At 41.2% G+C, this 18853-nt stretch overlaps 1 pseudogene; it reads left to right on the forward strand.

Annotated features, from left to right (window-relative positions):
- Positions 1-18062: 18062 nt before the first annotated feature.
- LOC119047571 (trafficking protein particle complex subunit 6A-like) lies at positions 18063-18553 on the forward strand (annotated as a pseudogene).
- The last annotated feature ends 300 nt before the right edge of the window (positions 18554-18853 follow it).

The following is an 18853-nucleotide window of genomic DNA, read 5'->3' on the forward strand; positions in this document are numbered from 1 at the left end:
TTAAACAGCTCTTTGTGTCTCCAGCCATCATCTCTGGCAGACAGCAACCCTGCCACTTTTCACACCTGAATGTCATCTCAGTATTTTTCGAGCTCTGGTGCTCTATGCTGGGGATCCCAGCTAAGGGCTTAGACCCCCACTTCTCAGAGGGATACAACTGGCCACTTAAACATCCCTCCAGCACCTCAGCCTCTGGGTGCCCAGCCAGCCCTTTTGTGTCTCCACTGCACTCTTTACCAGTCATGTTGTGCTGAAGCAGTCTTCTGTTTGTCTGTGCTTATAAGGCTTCTCTATCACTATTGTTCAGTTGTTTGTTCCAGGTGATTTCTCCACAATTTAGATGGAATTCCAGATTGGTCCTGGGAGGAGGTTAGTGTAACTGCCACTCATTCATCCTCCATCTTGGATCTCTCCCACTGGGAAGCTCTTACTGTTTTTGGTTTATAAAACAAATGCCTTTCATAATAATCATTTATTCTTGAAGCATTTTATTTGGCAGTATCATTTTTTCCTTAAATATAGAATTCCCCAGTGAAAGCATCTGGGCCTGGTGCATTCTTTTTGAAGGGTTATTCATTGTTGATTCACTTTCCTTGAACGTAACTATTCAGATCACCTATTTCTCCTTGTGCAGGTTTTGGTAGGTGGTGCCTTTAAAGGAATAGGCCCATTTCATCTTAATTATCAAATTCATGTGCATGGACTTTTAAATAACATTCCTTTATTTTCCTTTTAGTGTCCGTGGGATTGATAGTAGTTGTCCCTCTTTCTTTTCTGAGAGTAGTAACTTACATCTTCTCTTCTTGGTTAACCTGGGTAGTGGTTTATCAATTTTACTGATTTTTTTTAAAAGAACCAACTTTTGGTTCTGTTGATTTTCTCTATTAATTTCCTGTTATCAATTTTATTGATTTCTGCTCCATTTTTTACCATGTCTTATTTTCTGTTTGCTTTGACTTTATACTATACTTCTTTCTCTAACTTCTTCAGGTGGAAGCTTAGATTATTAATTTTAGATCTTCCTTCTTTGCTAACATGTTCACTCAATGCATTAAATTTCCTGTAAGCACTGCTTTTGTCACAGTCTACAAATTTTAATAATTTTCATTTCCATCTGAAATATTTCAAAATATTTTTCTTTTGAGTCATATGTCATTTTACAATATGTTGTTTAATCTTTAAATATTTTGGGATTTTATAGCTATCATGTTAAATTTCTAGTGTAATTTCATTATGGTCTGAGAATACAATTTATATGATTTATATCCTTTTAAACTTGTTTAGGTTTGTTTTATAACCCAGAAGGAGGTCTATATTCCATGGTGAATATAGAGGTCTATATTCCTTGGTGAATATTCCATGTAAGCTTGAGAAGAATGTATATTCTGTTCTTACTGGGTGAGGTATTCTATTAGTGCCATTTAGAAGTAATTAATTGATGATACTGTTCATTTTAACAACATCCTCGCTGATTTTTGGCATGCTGAATCTGACAACTACTGATAGAACTCCGTCTCTTCCTCTTCTTATGACACCAGCCACCCTGCTTCAGCATGACCTCATCTGAACTGATCCCATCTGCAATGATCCTATTTCCAGATGAGGACACATTCTGAGGAACTGGGGTGAGGACCTCAACATAGTCTTTTTTTTTAAAGGGAGTAGGGAATACAATTCAACCCGCAAAAACATTCACAAGCCATCCCCACCTAGTGGGTGGTGGGCCACAAAGCCTGGTGTGTAAAAGCAGAGGCCTAGCTCCAGAGAGAGCAGTTTCAAATCCCAGCCTTCTTACCAGCCATGAGACACTGGGCTGGTACCCAACCTCTTCCTTTGCCAAAGTGGGAACAAACATAAGTACCAACCAGGTCATTACAAAAATAAAACAACCTGTAAAGTGCCCATTGTTGTGCATGTTGCAGGGTCCATAGGTGTTTAAATGAACTGTACCAAGCAGCTAAGTAGGAGGAGTGAATTATCAGCTGTTGGCTACAGACTCCACTGTATCAGGAGGACACATCTACTGAGCCAGCATGCATAGTGAAGACCACCCAAAGGTCTCATAACAAGAATGGCGACTTTGAAATCTACCATCTCTTCTTTTCCTTTGATTCCTTTTTCCCTCAATGAAGGAAGTTACATTTCAAGGCCAATGGACTATGATGAGGTGAAGGCCTTGGGTGGGAAATCTGCAGCACATTCCAGGTGGGGGGTGGGAGGACTTAACCACAGAGCCCCTCAGACTCCATGTTACTGTGGCTGAAGTGTGGAGTGAGGAGAGTGAGGACTGAGGCTGCTGCAGAAGCAACAGCCAGGTCAGGAACATCACCTGACTTCTGAGGAGTGTGGACCTTGCTGAGTGAACATGCAGAGGCTCTGAAAGGTCTTTGGTAGAGTAAGAGAGGAGCAAGACTAGAGGACAACCCACTAGGAACTGCAGCGATCACTGCAGCAAACCCTGAAAGAGGTGCCTTGCAGTGTCTCTGACCTGTGGTGGTGTTAGCAGGGTGAGATTCAGGAAGTGACATTGACAGGACTTGCCCAGTTCTGGACACTCTGAGGGGGCAGCTACTCTGTCATGAAAGAGAAACACCTGGCTCAGGATTTGTGGCAAATAATCATCCTCAGCAGCCCCCTACCCCCACAGCAGCCTCCCAGCAAGAATACGGTTCTGTCTGTTGTCCAGAGTCCCCTGCTCTTCCTGGTAGATAGTACATGGTGGGACAATGTTTCATGAGGTAATGCCCCCGACTTCTGTCTGGTGGCAGAAGGAAGGAGATTCCAGCAGCACAATAACAATCCCAGTCCTCATAGGAGGATATATCATTACCTGTTTGGATATCTACCTTCATCACCAGGTAGCCAGTGCCTGTGGCCGAGATGATGTCTTTATTCACTACCAAAGGCAATACACACCTCAGTTCTTAAATTCAGACATAATGGGCCCATGGCTTCCTCATTTTTTCCAGGGTTTAATTTTTATTTTGAGGGCACTTAGTCTTAGTTAACTCAGGAGTTTTTTCCTATTTCCCCAGGAACACACAAGTGTGTCAGGTAGGGCTTTGCTGTGAAGGGACAAAGTCAGGCCCAAGCCTCAGGAGCTTCTTTGGTCCACTCCAATCAACATTCGACATCCCTGAGAAATCCTAGCAGGCCAGGGCCTGGGCCATCAGTTCTGTAGGCTGTGCTAACCCATCCGCAGTCCCCTCTGCTTGGATACTGACCTACTTTTCCCCACTCTCAGGCTCAGGGATCATTTCATGTTTCCTAATATAGAATCCAACCCCCCTTCCCAACCCCAGGACTGAATGGATGAGGAGTCTCATGGCTTCTCATCAACACCAGATGTGCAGGGGTGAGCCCAAGCTCCCATGCCAGACTGGGCCACTGTGATCTCTGGGGAGCTCAGCACACGGCCCCAGCCTCCACCTGGGCAGGGGGTGCAGCCTGGCCCTTCTGGCTTTCTGGTGGCCATGTAATGCCTTGGGCTCTGCCATTCCCTCCCCACAGCTTCCTCACTGTAAGACTGTGAGAGGCCAGCACAGGGACCCTTCTCAATGACCTGCCAGTGTCTTGGGGTGTCTGGTGTCTGCAAGTGAGCCATTATAATGAGCACACATGGAGGAGAGAGGACAGGACAGCGAAGAGCTGTAATATGGAGTAACACATGGGGCCCCAGGGCCCTAAGAGGGGCTGGGATGGAGCACTGGGGCCAATGTAGATGGTAGCATCAAAAGAAACAGACATGGGGGTTGGATCTGTGACAGGACAGCTGCCATTGGTGGCTTGTTATGGTACCAGCTTTCTGGGGCATTCGTTTGGGGACAAACCAGTGCCAAGTAAAGACAAGGGGTCGCTGGATTTTCAAGGTGAGTCCATGAAGACTCCAGGCCCCTAGATCCCTTAGCCCCAGTTGTCAGGCTCATGGAAGTTCTAGGACTTTTATGGTGTTATGACTTATATTTAAGTCTTTTATCCATTTTGAGTTTATTTTTGTATATGTTATAAGTTGGTGATAGTTTCATTTTTTTTTTTGCATGTAGCTGTCCAGAGCGCCCCACACCATTTATTAAAGAGGCTATTTGTCCTCCATTTTATGCTTCTGCTCTTTTCATCAAATATTAATTGACATTGGGACATGGGTTATTTCTAGGCTCTCTGTTCTGTTCCATTGATCTCTGTGTCTGTTCTTATGCCGGTGCCAGGCTGTTTTGATTACAGTGGCCTTGTAATACAGTTTGATATCAGGTATTGTGATCCCTCCTTTCTCAAAATTGTTGCAGCTATATGGAGTCATTTTTGGTTCCATATAAATTTTTGAAATGTCTTAAAAGATGTCATAAGTCTTGATTAACACTTAGTGTGTTATTTCATTCTTTAAACTCCCAAGACCTCCCTGGAGGAGTGAAGTTCACAGGCGTTGAGTAATGTGTCCACAGACCTCAGCTGAAATGTAACACTGAGGATTTTATTCCAGCAAAGTTGTTTGCCACCCCACTGTAGAGGCCTGCACCACCCATTACAGGGTTCATCAGCCTGTAGTGAACATGGGCACTTGCAGTATGGCTAATTCAACTTGAGGTGTGCTATTAGGACAAAATATGCACCAGAATTTTGATAACTTAATACCAAAAATGTAAAATAGCTTACTAGCACTTTTTTATATTGATTATACAATGAAATGAGATTGATTATATAATGAAGTGAGACTATTTTGGACATCTTAGGTTAAATAAAATATATAATAAAATTAATAGCACCTGTCTGATTTTACTTTTTTAACATGGCTACTACAAAATTTTAAATTACATTTGTGTCTCAGTGTATTTCTGTTGCACAGCACTGACAGGAACAATTCATCACATGCTGTCATCTTTTGTTTTATCTCTAGCTATCCCACCAGACTGGAAGATCATGGCAGACAGGAGGAATATCTTCCAGTGCCCAGGGAGAGGCTTTATCTGTAGTGTATTCCACAAAATGCTTGTCGAATGAATGATGCTATGACTAAAATAAAATAAAATAAATTGAACCTACAATGATTCAATGATTCTGAAGTAGCTATTAAATCACTTGGAATTATATGCTATGAACTGCTATTGAATTTACATCAATCTCTTCAGTGTGCAGACGACTTTCAATAAATACGGTTGGTGTGTATGCCCCTATATTCCCACAGGTGTAAATATTCCAAAAGTACACTTAGCCTTATGCAACTCAAACTTGCACATTTATCCTGTGGGAGAGTTGGGCAGGTTATTAATGTATAAAATGTAGTTAAGTGACTGTTGCCTTTTCTTGGAATTTGACTGTGTAGACAGTTGTTCCATCTACTCCCTTGTTACCCTATTGGTGATTCAGGACCAGCAGCTTGAGCATCACCTGGGAGCTTGTTAGAAATGCAGAACTTCTGTTTGTACCTTAAACTTATTGAATCAGAACAAAATCTATTGTTAAATGTATACACTTAAATTTTGAGAATCCCAAGCTATGAATGTTTGTTTCTCAACTCTAAAAAAGAAGGCCACCTGGGAACTTGGTTACCATTCCTCTCCATTCTCTACAGACTTTTTGCTAAGGAAAAAAAAAGTCTGAGCATTCAGTTGGGGTAAGATGCTGCCCTAGGCCCTGAGACCTGAGAATGAACCAGACACATGGCTCTGGGTTCTGAGACTTGTTTTTCCCATTCCTGAACCCTCTTTGTGAAGCAGCAGAACACACTGGGTACTGGAGTCTCAGAGAGCTCTGCAGGAGAGGAGGACAGGAGTGAAGAGGTTGGACATGGTACAAAATGGCTCCTATCTATAGTGAATCTGTAGACAGCTGCTTCACAAACCATGCATTCTGAGGATGTCCAGAGTAAAGCAGTCAACACTACCCTTCTCTCTAATAAGGAAACTTTCCGAGAAACTGCCCATTACCTTGGAGACACAAGAAGCTGCAGAGCCTCCATCAGCTTTCCAGTCCCTAGGCTCATATTCAAGCCACTTTAATTTCCCTTTGCCTCTGGGGATCATGAGTTTTCTTACTCTGGAGGTTGTGGGGTTTGTCCAGTATTATTTATGTGTTGTGGAGGGCAAAATCAACTCAAATTCAATCTCAGTAGCAGTCCTTTCTCTGTGGCTGTTGCATTGCGGTATAACATCAATCAAATCTCACCCAAACAATCAGAAATTCAACTGTCAGGATTCTTTTCCTCTATTTCTACAAATATAGTTGTATTAACCTCATTAGTCAAATTTCTTGAGCACTTATGGTGCCTACTATGAAGTCTACAGAATAGCACTTTCCAACAAGAGAAACTGATGTGTAAACAAGTAATAATTTAATACTCTCCCATGGCTCTCATTACTTCAGATATGGAAATTATCCTACCAATGCTTGTCTTACCAAGATCTGTGTCTTTGACGGTCCCTGGCTCATCTCACTCACTTCCTCCCTGCTCCCTGCACTCCAGCCAGTCTAGCTGCTCACTCTTCAAGAGCCTTTACCTAGAATGTTCTTCCCATCTCCCATTTCCTTCACCTCTTTTTTTGCCTGGTAAATTCCTACTCATCCTTTAGATCTCAGCTCAGGGATGTCTTCCTTAGGGATCTTGATGCTCATCAGCCTGCTTGACTTGGGTCTTGCCCTCTGCTCCCAGAGACTTTTCCTCTCTCACAGCCTCACCACTCATCCCTTAGAGTACACGCCTCTTTCCTGAATGATACAGACTTTAGTCTACAGACTCTGGGAATCTGAAAATTTTTGAGCAAGGGCGAGATGAGATTAAAGTTTGGGGAGGATAAATTGTCAGCTGTGAGCAGAGTATATTAAAGGAAGAGATTACAGGCACAGGAAAGAGACTACAATTATTATCTTTTCAATGTCAGGCCTGGGGTTATTTTTAAAATATTATCTTATTTGTTTTTCATCATATATCTCTGAGGAAAGCATTGATGTCCCCATTATTTAGCTGAAGAGACTGAGACCGAGGAGGGTTTAATAACTTGCTCAAGGCCACACAGCTGGTATGCCCAAGCTTTCCTCTCTTCTATAAGACTCTGCCTTTTCACGGCCATCTATCATAAAAGCTCCTTTACAGGAAGATAATGGAATGGAAAGTGGTGACCTGACAGAGGTTATAGAGGAAAATTAACAGAATGCATTGATGACCAAATGTGGGGACAGAAGTGTGGGAAAGGAACTCATCTAAGATGACTGAAGTTCTTAACTGGCCACTTCCTTCTGGAAGCATTCCCAACACCTCTCCCTTGTGTTCACTCCATCATAGCATCTTTCAAATAGTTTTCCAATTCCCAGTCTTATTTGCCTGGCTTCCCACTGGACCTCCACAGTGAGGGAGACAGCCTACAAGTGCCCAGTGAAGACTTGCCACATGAGCACAAGGCAATCAATGAACAAAGGACTAGGCGATTGGGAGAGTGGGGATGCCAATGACATTCACAGAGAGAAGCACTCAGAGTAAAATGCCAAGGATCAGTCAGCCTGAGCATGTAGAGCAGCTCTCTGAGGCCCACCTGGAGTGTTTGTCTTTGAGGACATCTGTGACTAAATTCCACTAAAGAACAGGATGCTCTCCATGAGCTTTCGTGATTGGATGGGGTAGGGCTTCCGCATCCAACTTTAGAGGAGCCCAGCTTGGTGCATCCAAGGCTAGATACAAAATCAATAATGCCAAAACTGCAAATCTCAGAGAATCCCCTTAGTAATTTATTGGTTGATACATTTGGCACTTGAGCAACAATTTATGACATAGCTTGTAAAACTTTAACAACACAGAGGATTGATTTCTCTTGAGAGTTTGCAAGGATGCCCTCCAGAGAGAAAGGATCCATATGTTGGCTCTTAAGATGGAAGCTACCCCAAACTTTCTCTATTTCCAATCTGGGAAAGGGCCAAAGAGCCCTGCAAACCTGTGACCACCACTTTGTTGCCTCAGGAAGTTGCGAAAACTCCTCTTTGCACTCCAGGGAAGCCTCCATATCTCTCCACATCTCTGTCTGTACTGGCTCTTGCCAATGTATCCAATATCTCCCGAATAAACCATGGCAGTCATCTCTTAATCTGCTTCCAGTAGGTCTTCCCTGCTTGCCTCTCCCTCCACACTATTAGAAGATAAGGTTTTCTAAACACTGGCCAGAACTAAAAGTAAAAAGAACAATGCTGTAGGCTGTTTGAGAGGTTGGCAATGAGGAATAGAAAGGTGGTAGGTAAAGGGTATGGAATTTCTTTTTGAAGTGATGAAAATGCTCTAAAATTCAGTCTGGTGATGATGGTATCTGTGAATATACTAAAAAAACTTTGGATTACACATTTTAAATACAATTATTGTATAGTATGTGAATTATATCTAAATAAAGCTGTCAGAAAAAGTTTCAGCCATTATCTATAGGGGTCTATTTGTTACAACAGTTAAGCCTACCCTAACTAATACAACCCATAATTTAACAATCCAGTAGTATGCTTATTTTGATATATACCCTCTATACTTTGTTTTGTATGAATAGAATTTTTTAAAAAACAAACCAACAAATATTCTTTAACCACATTTATTCATTAATTATAACTATCTTGCTTTGCCAATAAATATGGTTCTTTTTCATTTAATATAATATCCAGCATTAAAAATTTTCAGCTTTATTATAGATTGAAATCTCGTGTTTGGTAAACAACTAAACTTTATGTTTTTCCATTTTTATTATATCATAATAATATAAATTTTAAACTTTTAAAATATTTGTTGTTATATTTTACATTCTAAAATATTTCCTTTGTTTTGTATACCAATCCTATCATATTTTAAATTTCTAATCTTCTTTTCTCTAAACATTCTTTGTCTATAGCACCCTGTTCTTTTTTATGAATGTAAAGTCTCACACCTCTAAAGATACTGATTAAATGTTTTTGAAGTTTTTGTCTGACATTCATATTACCTGTTTTCTCTGAGTTCTTCTGTTTTTTCTCCTGTTAGTTTTGTCCTCTTTCATCATAGAGTGTTCTCCTAAATATACATTCTTGATTGGCTTCTGTTCACATTTAAAAGTGAAGCACTAGCCTCAGCCGGGTGACTCAGTTGGTTGCAACATTATCCCATACACCAAAAGGTCACAGGTTTGATTCCCAATCAAGGGATGTACCTCAGTTGTGGGTTCCATCCCCAGTTGGGGCTCATATGGAAAGAAACCAATTGATGTTTCTCTTTCACATGGATTTTCTCTCTTACATTGATGTTTCTCCCTCTCTCTGCCCCTTTCCTTTCTCTCTAAAAAAAAGTCAATAAGGACTATATCTTGGGTGAGGATACACACACACACACACACACAATCCACCAACTCTCTTTTTAAAAAATTTAATAAATAAGAAAATAAAAGTGAGGCACTAAGTCATGACTAGAACCTGTGTGTGTGAGAGAGCAGTATGCTAACTTGTACATACACTGTATAGTTGGGGACTAGGTGCACTTCAGAAGTCAGAATATGGAGTTCTTCCATCTTACTCTAGACAGTGTCTCCAGGCAGAGGTCCTCCAGATTCCAGACCTGCACACGTAAGGTATGACTGCCATGTTCTAGTTGCCAGGGAAGGGAAAGGAAGGCAGCTGGAAGTCTGTAGAGTTTCCCTTGATCTTACTTTATCCCCTTGCCTTACTTCTGTCCTTAGCTGTGTGGCCATCCCCAAGCTTCTCAGTCTCAGTCTCTTCTCAGCATACCTCTCACTCTTCAACCCACTTGGATTGGCTTTCCATCCTGACCTCTGCCATGAACTGTCTCTTGTCCAAGTCCTCAATGGCCTCCATCTTGCTAACACCAAAAGTGTGTTTTTCTGTCCTCATCTTACTTGGCTTCTAAGAAGGATTTTTCACAGTTTTGTATTTCCTCTTTGTTGAAACTCCTTATTTATACCACAACAAGAAATCTCTCTGCTAATTTGCAAATCATTTTCCAGAATCTTTTGTAAGTGTTTTAGGGTTAAGGCACTTACAAAAGGCATAATCCTTAAGGCATAATCCTAGCAATGGAATTGCTGGGTCAAAAGGCAGTTCTATTTTCAGTTTTCTGAGGAAGTTCCATATTGTTTTCTATAGTGGCTGCACCAGTCTGCATTCCCACTAACAGTGCACTAGGGTTCCCTTTTCTCCACATCTTCTCCAACACTACTTGTTTGTTGTTTTGTTTATGATGGTCATTCTGACTGGTGTAAAGTGAAATCTCATTGTGGTCTTACTTTTCATCTCTCTGATGGCTAGTGATGCTAAGGATCTTTTCATATGTCTCTGGACCCCTTGTAGGTCCTCCTTGGAGAAGTATCTGTTCAAGTCCTTTGCCCATTTTTAATTGGGTTTTTGTCTTCCCAGAGTAAAGTTGTGAGGCACCCCAACATTCATAGCAGCACAACTTAGAATAGCCAAGTGCTGGAAGCAACCTAGGTACCCATCAGTAAATGAATGGATCAGAAAACTATGGTTCATTTACACGATGGAATTCTATGCAAGCAGAAAGAAAAAAGTTCCTACCCTTTGTGACATCATGGGTGGAACTGGAGAGCACTGTGCTAAGTGAAATAAGCTGGGCAGTAAAAGACAAATACCATATGATCTCACCTATAAGTGGAACCTAATGAACAAAACAAACAAACAAGCAAAATATAACCAGATACATTGAAATTAAGAACAAAGTGACATTAACGAGAGGGGATATGGGAGGGGGAATGGGGGGAAATTGTGAAGGGTTTTCAGGAACAACTATAAAGAACATGTGGATAAAACCAGAACATGTGGAGGGGTAGAAGCAGGGAAGGAAGGTGGAGATGGCTGGGGTGGGGGGAGTAGTGGGGGGGGGGGAGGTAGACAACTGTACTTGAACAACAAAAATAAATAAATAAATTATAAATTATATAAAACAGAATCTTTTGTAAATGTAAAACAGAAATGTCACTCTCCAGCTTAAAACACATTAAAGTGTCTCATCATATCTTGAAAGTATGTAGTTTCCCTACTGTGACCCATAAGGCTCCAAATCATCTCTGACCATCTTTTGCACTCATTCTTCCCAGCCAAACTGTCTTCTTTCTGTGGTTCAAATGTACCCAATTTGGTCACCGGTTGGAGTTTTGCACTTATTTCTTCCTTATTAAGCACTCTTTTCTAAGATTTTCCTGAGGTTAATTCCTCATTTTTCAATTCTCAGCTCAAACATCTTCTCACCCAATCCAGTAATGTATTCCTACCATTAATATCTCCACTACACTTACTGTATCAGTCTATTCTATTGCCAACATGACATTTAAAGTTAATGATATTGTATTGATTATTTTTTATCCACCTTCTGTCTAAATCCCCTACATGAATGGAAGCCCCACATGGTCAGAGGTGTTGCCCCTTTTGCTCAGCAGTGCCAACAAATGGTGTCTGGCACCTGGAGGGTCCTTGATAACTAAGTGTACACTGTGTGAATAAGTGAGGTGGCTGCCCAGTCATATGCTGTGCACCCTGTGAAAAATCCCTGCAGTCCAGCTCAGTGAAGTGTCCATTTCACTTCAGAATATCACCTGGATGGAACTCTTCCCAACAGAACAGATTTAAATTCTCCTTGACCACCATAGTTCCCAGAACTACTTATCACTTCATGGAGCACAGAACTTCTATCCAGAAAGGCAGAGCATATATCTCACAGAGCCATCTCCCCTCAGTAGAAAAGCCTTTACTAGCAAACAACAAGATCTTCCAGAGATTAGTTAAGAAAAATTCTATGCTTTAAGACAGAACGTTGGACAAGTACACAAGTATTTACTAAGTATTTACTTATTATTTATTTACTTAGTAAATACTATTTACTAAGAAGTTAGCATAGATAAGTACAACATGAAATAGGTAGAAGTATATCCAAAATAGTCTAAAAGAGACCCCTGTGGTTATAGGTTTTAGCCACTTCCTTGGTGTGAAAGAACTAAAAGTTGCCATCAAGACTTGCTGTAAATCTTTTTGCTTTTATGTTATATAAATAGGCATAGTGTATTGCATATAGGTTACAATAAAATGGTGATGGATCAGTCACATTCAACAAATTCTGAACTAAAGAATATGTCTTGATGTTCCATATATACAGCACATAAACAAATGAGCACTAATTGTCACTTCTTAAAAATGTGAACACTTTTTGGCCCTACAATTGTACTTAAGGAAGTCGATCAAGAGAACCAATTAAGAATGTGAATTTTTGGCCATAAGGCTAACCATCACAATATTGTCTATAACAGCAACCTAATGTCCAACAACAGAAGGCAGTTTTAGCCATTTCAAAAGTTATTCTGTGAATAAATATTATTGGCATCAAATGAGTTCATTAGGTTGAAAAAACAGGTTTTAAAATAATATGACCCCACTATTTATACAGTGCATATGTATAGTTCAGCTTCATGTATAGGAACATATATATGATATAAATGTAACACAGAGTAAAAGGGTAAGGAAGAAAATACTGAGACAATAAGTTTGTCTAGATAGTAATATTATGAAGGGTTTTTTAAGTAAGTGTATGTTTTGATTTTCTGTATAGTAATTTAAATTTTCTCTTTTTCCTAGAAAGTAAAGAATAACTGCTACCATTGCAAAGAAAAACTATAAAATTTTAATAAAAAACCTTTTTGGTGATGAGAATGAGGACAATCAAGGAAAAATCATCCCCCAAGTGTTTCTTAACAGGTTTATTCCTCCTAAAACTGTCGTATATCATGCACACAAATGATGACACAAAGATTGAAGCCCAGAATAAACTAATAGAGCCCCCCAAACACCTCTAGTTGGGTACTTTTTTTAAATTGTTGCTCAGGTATGTTTTTCTGCCTTTTACTCCTACCCCAGCCCACCCCCTCCAGCCCTTTCCACCTCCCTCCCATTTCCACCCCCCCATTATTGTCCATGTGTCCTTTATACTTGCCTCTGCAAACCCTTCCCCTTTTCCCCTGAAATTCCCTCCCTTCTCCCCTCCGGTCACTGTCAGCCTGTTCTCTATTTCAGTGTCTTTGGTTATATTTTGCTTGTTTGTTTGTTTTGTTGATTAGGTTCCTGTTAAAGGCGAGATCTTATGGTCTTTGTCTTTCACCACCTGGCTTATTTCACTCAGCATAATGCTTTCCAGTTCCATCCATGCTGTTGCAAAAGGTAGTAGCTCCTTCTTTGTCTCTGCTGCATAGAATTCCATTGTGTAAATGTAGCATAGTTTTCTGATCCATTCATTTACTGATGGGCACCTAGGTGGCTTCCAGCACTTGACTATTGTAAATTGTGCTGCTATGAACATTGGGGTGCATAGGTTCTTTTGGATTGGTGTTCTGGGGTTCTTACCATTTCTTCTTACATCTGTCTAATCCTTTAACCACCAAGAAGCCACTATTCCATGCATGTCACTTAAACTTTCTCATCAGTCTTTTTACTCTTTTTAATTAGCTCCATGCCCTAGCTCAGGCTACCATAACAAAAATAAAAATTAAAAAAATTAAAAAACCCAGTCTGGGTGGCTTAAACAGCATGAATTTATTTCTCACACCTCTGGAAGCTAGAAATTGAGAATCAAGGTGCCAGCTGACTCAGTCCCTGGTGAGAGCTCTCTTCCTGGCTTGCAGACAGCACCTCTCTATGTCTTCACACGACCTGCTTGGTGCATGTTTGCAGGGGGAAAAATATTTCCCTCTCTCTCTTCTTATAAGGCCACTAATTCCATCAGGGAGGTCCACTCTCATGACCTAATCCAACACCACCTCCCAAAGGCCCCACCTTCAAATGCCATCACTTTAGGGGGTTAGAATTTTAACATATGAATTTCAGGAGAACATAAACACTCAGCCCTTAACATTTTACTTCTTATTATTAAATGTGAACATTTTCCAGGTTTCTGTCCTGATGCCCTACATGTTCTTTATTTTTTACACATTGGTGGCTTCCACCCCATCTCTTTTGAATCTCAAATATGTTCCAGAGAGACCCAAAGTCCAAATCCAGACCTAACTCCCCCTCCCCTCCAAGTCTCACAAACCACTCAAACTCACATAGCTTAAAGCACCTGCCCTTTTCCAAACCTGCTATTCCTGTGATGCTCAGCACTTTGGAGGATGAATGGACCCATCTGCCTGAGCCAGAAGGCTGGGAGATGGCTCTGACTCTTCCCATTCATTCCTAGTGGCTTATCAGGGTAAGTCGGGAAAATCGAAAAATGAAAAGATAAAACAAACTGGCCCGAAAAGATTTGAGAGCTCCTGAGATATTGATTTGGTGACTTTCTGACAGCCATGAGGAGACACTGCAACTCAAACCCATATTTTCTTAGCAAATAAACTCCAAAAAATGACCCATGGATACAAATCTCATTGAAAATAATAGCTCTTATATGTGTGCTCTAATCCGAGGGTTTGAGATGTGATCTGCCCAGGCAGCCATTGGCCTCTTCTGCCATTTTACATTTCCTTTTTAATCAAATTCCTGCCTGCTACAGCTCTCACTTGCAGAGATTTAAAAAGGCACTTTGATTAGTGGACTTGATCAGTGTCTGCTCTGGTTTAACCACGCTGTTCTCCTCCGCATTTCACATTTCATACCTACATAGCACCACTTCCATTTTATTACAAGAACTGAAAAATGTGATGGCCTGCCAGACAGCAGAGTAATTTATGAAAAACATATTTTAAAAAAGAGTATCAAAGCTTGAAAAAAAACCCTCACAGCCTATTGCTGTTGTAATTTTAAATGGGCTATGCAAATAATTAAATGTCAGGTCATATTGACACTATCAAATTTAGGGGAGTATAGATGCTATACAACCCAGAGTCCTAGGAGATACTAAATCAGAGTTTGCTTTCAACATGAAACAACAGTATCAATTGGATAAAAAATCACCCCATTTCCAAAGTCCTCTACATGCTATAAATGTTTCCATATATACCACAATTCTTTAAAAAGAGATAAAAATATAGATGAACTCATAAACACATTTAAATACTAAATCTCTTTTTGGTCCTTTATTTTTCTCAAGCCTCTGCTGCCTCTCACTAGCCTATTTTGAATATTGACTTCCAGGAAAGGATGGATGAGAAGAGAAAATAATCAGGGCTAAGGTAATAGATACTGCTCACTCGACTTTAGAACAGTTTAAATTGGATATATACCTGAACTTTGCTCAGAGCTTTGTACACTTCAGTCTCAATTATTCCCACCAGTGTGCTCTGGGTACTAGGTACTGCCTAGCTGTGTACTATGGTGCAGTATTTCAGGTTAGCAGCAAAGTTGAAAATCACTTTAAAATAACATTGAAAAAATGGTCAGTAAAGAAATATTTATTGTGTAAACATTTTGTTTTATTGTATGAGTCCTGTGATAAATAAATATACCGTAGAGGAAAGATAATAAGGGCAGAAAACTTGCCTTTTTCTGTTTAAATCCTTAATTGAGATTAAGGGGAATTCCTATTTCCAGAGCACCTATGATTTGTCATCAGAAGTAGGACCAGACTCAGGCTGACTGTCAAAACGATTCCAGTTCCACATCCAGGATTGGTTGGCCAACAACAACCAATCCTATAATGACAAAAGCTGGCCCTGATATCATGACATACCACTTCATTGCCCATAGCCGAAATCACAAAGCAGTCACAGCATTGACTATCTAGTTCATAAGTGTTTACTGAGTGTTTTCTACATATCAGCATCTAATAAACACAGTGGACACTACAGTAGACAAGGTAAACCAAGTCCCTGACCTCTCAGAGCTTACATTCTAGTGGGAGAACAAGGCAGCACACAAAAAAGACAAGTCATTTCAGATAATGTGAGGTCCTACCAAAGGAGATAGAGTGTGGCTGCAAGGACGGGAGAGGGAAGGCACTTTAGCTAGGGTGATTAAAGTCCTCTTGGTAGAGGTCACATTTGGGAAGAAACTTGACCAGGGAGTGAGGGCCATCCAGACAAGACCTATCAGACCGACTCCTCAACACAGCACTCAACATAGCCATCACCAGTCAATTGCCAGTTGGCTGTGCTATGGATGAGCCCTGTGCAAAGCATTCAGTGTAGCTATGGGAACACATTTAATAATATCAAATGCACAAGATTTTGACACAGAGGGTGGAAGGAAGACTTGGAACACTTGAATTCTAGTGTTCTTTTTAACCTTTTAGAATCTTGGTTCCCTCATCAGTTGGAGGGTTGGAGCACATGATCTATAAAATTTCTTTATATCCTATGGTCAATAATTCTAACTAAAAATTGAAGTAGGGCTTTAGACAATTAGAGAGATGGGGTAGACTAAGTAAGGAAGTCTTTCTGGAGACAGGATCATTTGAACAGTTGGAAGAGAAAAAGATGTAGCTACAGCTTCTTAGAAGCTTCTTGGTGATTTCAGAAAGAGCCACAGTCAGCCCCAGGTTGTACAAGCAGCTTCAACTTTCAAAATCCAAAGTACTTTTCACCTCGAATTCTGAATGAAGATGAACTGGTGTCATCTTCTCAACCATACACATAGTCAAAATCACCAACATCCCAATATGTTATTTGGTCATCTTGGAACACCAAGGGCTACACAAAGGCAAATCATCATGTCGTGGAATAAAGAATAAAGTGTTATGAAAGATTCATCAGGAAGTATCCACCTCACTGCCACCTGCCAACATGACAGACAGACCTTTCAGAAGTGCCATCCATAGGAGAGGATTATAAGCTTGCACGATAATGGTGTGTCTGGATCAAGACTCAGGTATTTGTTTTAAAAATTCCTGAAATTGCTTCACAACAGCATTAAAAACTATTCCCTAGTGCATAAAAATGTCCCCTTTCTTACAGGCAGTAGTTCAGTTTGGGTCTTCAGCCATAACACAAATACTTACATGCTACTGTGATATTGTGAGTTTAGATGATAAATGATTAAAATTCACTTTGTGAGTACAAGTGCTTCATAAATACTTAATCTCCAGAGAGACTTCAACTGAGAGTTTCTAACTGTATTTGGATTTCTGTTTATCCAAGTCATACAGGGTCCCTGTTCAATTTGTAAATATTTCAAGTTCCACACTATCCTCTTCCCAGCTCCCCCTTTTGCTGATGGATGTGGACTTGGATCTTGCCATTGAGGCAGACTGAGAAATCCAGGACAAGCCAGGAATGGCTTTGAGTTATTTATGATTTGCAAACAGCCCCACCAATGTACTGTTTCTCTGTTTTTCATGCCCTGAAGCAAATATGAAACTATCTTTGTGACTTATTGCAGACCACAGGGTTGGATGATTTCAAAGGACACTTTCTCCAGAAAAAAATTCTGGAGCACTCTGGGCCCACCAACCCTTCAGCAGATAAAATGCAGCCTTCCACCCCCAAAGCCAGGAGCCAAACAGGAGGATGACCAAAGACTCACACTCCTTGGAAACATGCAAGCAAGAGCAGTAAAATATCAACCCTCTAGCTCCTTCCCTAAGAAGCAGCAATTCTGAAGACACTCACTCAACACAGCTTTGGTCTGTATTCTAGAGCCTTTAGGGCCAGGCTGGAGTCTTATTGGCCAGAGAATTTGTAGTTAGTAATGCAGAACAGCAGTGATACTACTTCATTTTCTGGGTCTTCAATCTGCTCATTTGCAAAATGAAGGTGTGCATTTTCTCTTGAAGTTTTATAAATCATGCTTGGTGGATAAACTGTGTTCATATCCTATCTCTGGCACTTACTGCTTGTGTTCCCTGGCCTCAATTCACTTGTCTGTGTAATAAAATTAAAAACTGCCACACAGTGTAACTCTAAGGAACAAGTTAATTAAGCATATGCATGCATTGTTAAACTGCAGTGAAGTGGTTGGCTACATATTTTAAAAGTCCAGCCATTGATCATATAACGAAAACGGTTTGCATGACATCAGTGTTACCTGGCAGCCAAGGAGAGTGGACTGAAATGTGCATGCATGAACAATGACAACTTCACTGTACTAATCAGCGTGGGTGGTAGACACTGTTCAGTGAGCATGTGTACTCTGTGGCTGTCACATTCAAAATGACTGAGTGCTGAGCCGTAGTTAGCGCATGAGGCAGACAAATGATGGATGCAGTTCTGTTCGAGTTTCTACACACAGAGATGTTGGTGGAATTGTGGATGCACACACCCAACCTTGATTCCGGGCCCCAGGGAACAGAAGATGAAGCTGTTGGTGCTGGAGAACATGGACTTCCACGTGGGTCAAGCCCTGGGCAAGAGGCTGCCTTGGGAGACGCTGGCCCTCAGGGAGGAGCTGGATGTCCTCAAGTTGCTGTGCAAAGACCTGTGGGTGGCGGTGTTCCAAAAGCAGATGGAAAGCCTCTGCCCTAACCACCAGAGGACCTACATCCTACAGAATAACAGCTCCCTGCTGCTTCTTGTCCCCATGGCCTCAGGCCTACAGTATGTGAAAGAAGCACCTAAATTCCTGGCCTTCACCTATGGCCTCCTTATGCGGCACCCTCAGCACACTGGGCATCAAGAGCCTGGTCACCACCTCCATGGCAGCCCTGCCAGCCTGCCAGTTCCCGGTGGTGATGCAGAGATCCTGAGGAGCCCGAGGCCCCAGCCCCCAATCCCCAGCCCCAGCGGAGTATCACCCAGGCTGCCAGGGAATCCCAGGCCCTGGGGATGGCGAGCAAGGCAAGTGATCCAGCCACTTCAGGCTGTCACATGTGATCAACAAATGGGTGTCAGAGGGGGAGATGGAGACATCCAGGGCAGGGTGGTCCCAGCCACCATCGGGCCTGGTGTGGAAAGATCCCTGTCCAGCACATCATTCACTCCACAGCACAGAAGCTCAATAAAGGTTCTGTGTGCCTGGGAAAAAAAGTGACTGAGTGAGTAGAGCA

Source organism: Artibeus jamaicensis, unplaced genomic scaffold (assembly GCF_021234435.1).
Source record: "Artibeus jamaicensis isolate MK-2021 breed Jamaican fruit bat unplaced genomic scaffold, CSHL_Jam_final contig_1404, whole genome shotgun sequence".
NCBI classification, from domain to species: Eukaryota; Metazoa; Chordata; class Mammalia; order Chiroptera; family Phyllostomidae; genus Artibeus; species Artibeus jamaicensis.